Source organism: Mus caroli, chromosome 16 (genome assembly GCF_900094665.2).
Source record: "Mus caroli chromosome 16, CAROLI_EIJ_v1.1, whole genome shotgun sequence".
NCBI lineage: Eukaryota > Metazoa > Chordata > Mammalia > Rodentia > Muridae > Mus > Mus caroli.
In genome coordinates this window covers 78935934-78939041 of record NC_034585.1, presented here as the reverse complement: position 1 = coordinate 78939041, position 3108 = coordinate 78935934, and the positions used below count along the sequence as shown (strand labels likewise).

Below are 3108 nucleotides of genomic sequence, written 5' to 3'. Positions count from 1 at the left end.
GAAAATAAGCTAATGTGTATGTGTGTACTTCATTTGTGGATTCAAAGAGTTCTTGGGCAGGTGGTTGGGAGCCTAAAACCTACGAGGAGTACAAAGAAGTGTAGCCAAACTCATCACTACATACAGATACATAAAACAGAGACAGAGGGGAAGAAGAGTGGGGGAGGGGGAGGGAGAGAAGGAACTAAAATATTTTAAAAATTCTCATACCAAGATAGCATTTATGAAATATTATGATGGTATATATAATATGGTTAATTCTTTTAAATGGATATCTTAACTGTTGGCTATCTTTAAAATTTTCTCTTGCATATTAGCTTTAATATTCAGCATGTTGATTATCTCAAAAATTACATGACATAATTTAGGTTTCATTTAAATTTCTATTAAATTAATATATACTATCATGGAGCATGCAAATGTTAAAAAAGTTACTTTAAAATGAGCTGAGCATACTTTATGGGTGTATATTTCCTGCATTAGTGTTCATCAATGGATTTTCAGCTTATCTTCAAAAAGTAAAGATCTTAAATTATTCTAAGTGCTATAATTTATATATTTTGAATATTAACCCTCTAGCAGATTGGGGTTAGTGATTTTTTTCCCAATCTGTAGGTTGTCTATTTGTCCTATTGACTATGTCATTTGCCTTAGAGAAGCTTTCCTGTTTCATGAGGTCCGATTTATCAATTCTTGATCTTAGAGCCTGAGCCATTGAGGTTCTATTTAGGAAATTCCTTACCACCCCCAACTCCCATGCTAATGAGTTGGAGGCTATTTCTTACTTTGTCTTCTATGAGATTCAGTGGATCTGGTTTTATGTTTTCAGGTTCTTGATCCACTTGAACTTGAGCTTTGTGCAAGGAGACAAATATGGTTATATTTTCATTTTTCTTTTTTCTTTTTAAAATACAGCAAAATGTTTAATGAGCAAATTCATATTAGCAAATATGAAACTGACACACAGAGGGGGAGCAGGCCAGAGATCATGATTCGAGAGTCAGGAAGACTAAGGAGAAGAACCAACTACTTAAGAAACCAGGGTGGAGAAGAGGAAGGACCAGGAGCCAGAGGACGGAAGCTGTGGTCCTGAAAAGGGAGAGGGCAGGGCACTGAAGGCCAGAAAACAAAATTCAGAATAGTTTGGCCATAAAATATAAACACACTGTATTCCTACGATGGGGGAAGAGAGGAAGAATGGGGTGTAAGGGATAAGAAGAGGCTGTTTGGGAAAGGGGTGTGGACGTTATACCTTCCCTGCTGTGCACACAGTCCCCATCTCAGCCCATTCCCTCTGTGTCTGTGTGGGTCTGTATGCTCTTGCCCAGTCCCCTTCCTGCCCTAACCCCACCTCCCACCCCCTTAATTGCTGCCATTCCAGTTGCTGCAGGCTGTCATTCGGCTGTCACTCCTTTGCCCATCTTCTTCAGAGGGGGAAAAAGAGGAGGGGACAGGTGGAGGGAAAGTTCCCATCCAGCCCTGTCCCCACCCTCACCCAGCCACCTCTACCAGAAGTTCTGATGGTGCTAAGAGCCAGGGTCACAGTATTTTGTGACCACCACTCATTGGCAAACTTTAGACCGGTTCAACCCTGCATGGCTTTCTGCCAGTCAAACACAGAGGTGAACTCTACAAAGATCTTTCCACAGCCAGGTATCTTGATGCTTTCCACGGGGCGGGAATTTCAATGGTTTTGACCAGCCCATACTTGCTGTACTCGTCTCATACGCCCTCTACAATTTCCTCATACTCCTCACCGTTCAGCAGCTCCTCAGGCAGCACCATGTTCATGAGGCACAGGACCTCAGTTGAGTGACTGCCCATCTGCACCTGAGAGGCACTTGAAGGGTCACAGGTGTCTCATTGATGGTGCTCAGAGTGGACAAGCAGCTTCTCGTCTCCTAGCTGCATCCCATTCATCCTGGCAATGACCTGATCTGTGACGTCGATGCCCACGTACTCACAGAAGGCATAGCCGTTGGAGAGCCCCATGGCACTATCCTTAACCAAGATGAAGACCTTGAGAAGCCCAACAGATGTCAGCAGCTCTTTTACCTCATCATCATTTAGGTAGTTGGGCAACCCCCTGATGAACAGCTTGTGGGCAGAGTCTGGGACTCCAGGGACATAAACAGAGGGGTTCTCTGACATGCCAGGCAGTGGCTGGTAGTCATGAGGCCTTTGAATCTTCAATGACTGGCCCTGGAAGATGATGCCATCAAAGGCCATGACCTGGGTCGTCTCATCCACTGACCAGAACTCCAAAAAAGGCAAAATTCTTGTCTTGATTTATCTGCAGAGCCAAGACTGGGTTGCCATGGGCCTGAGTCAGTTCCCTCCCCCCAGCCCCCACAAGTGCATCTGGCATTGAAGAAGTCCATCATAGCCTCCTCAGTAATGACAAAAGGGATGTTGCCCACATAGAGATGTCTGGCCTGTCTGGTCATCTGGCTCCCAACCTCAGGCACTGGCGTTGGGGTCATAGGAGTCATGGTAGGGAATCTGACCTGCAGCTTGCATGGCCTTGTGCTGCATTGGGGTGATGTGCTCAAAGTCAGGCGTTGGCATGTCCCACTATTTACGCACCTTCTTCTTCTCATTGCGGGGATGGGAGTGGGGGGATGAATCAACCCCCCGTCCTCCTCTTTAGTGCCTCTGGTCAAAGGTTGTTTGCTTCGTCTCTCCTATCCTGAGAGGCACTGCACTGATCCTGGTTGAGCCCATCTCGACTCCACTCAGACTCCTGAGCTTTCGATCTTGGTTTTGAGAGTAACTGTGACTATGCTTCTGTTGACAGTTCTCCTTGTCCTATTCTTGTTTACTCTTCTTGAGCTGCCCCTCGAACTCCTGGAAGTCTGACATGCTTAGGAAGCTGTGGAGGGCCCTGTGCAGCTCTCACCTCGCCTTGCTGCCTGCCCACTCAGGCTACTTCCGCTGCTGGCCATATTTTCACTTTTCTACATACAGACTGCCAGTTAGCCCAGCACCATTTATTGAAGATGTTTTCTTTTTTCCATTGTGTATCTTTGGTTTCTTTGTCAAAGATCAAATACCTGAAACTGTGTGTTTTTATTTCTGGGTCTTCAGTTCTATTCTGTTGATCAACCT

The 3108-nt window shown here is 45.3% G+C and overlaps 1 pseudogene; it reads right to left on the bottom strand.

The window, feature by feature from the left end:
- Window positions 1-1505: 1505 nt before the first annotated feature.
- LOC110312082 lies at window positions 1506-2901 on the bottom strand (annotated as a pseudogene).
- Window positions 2902-3108: the final 207 nt, after the last annotated feature.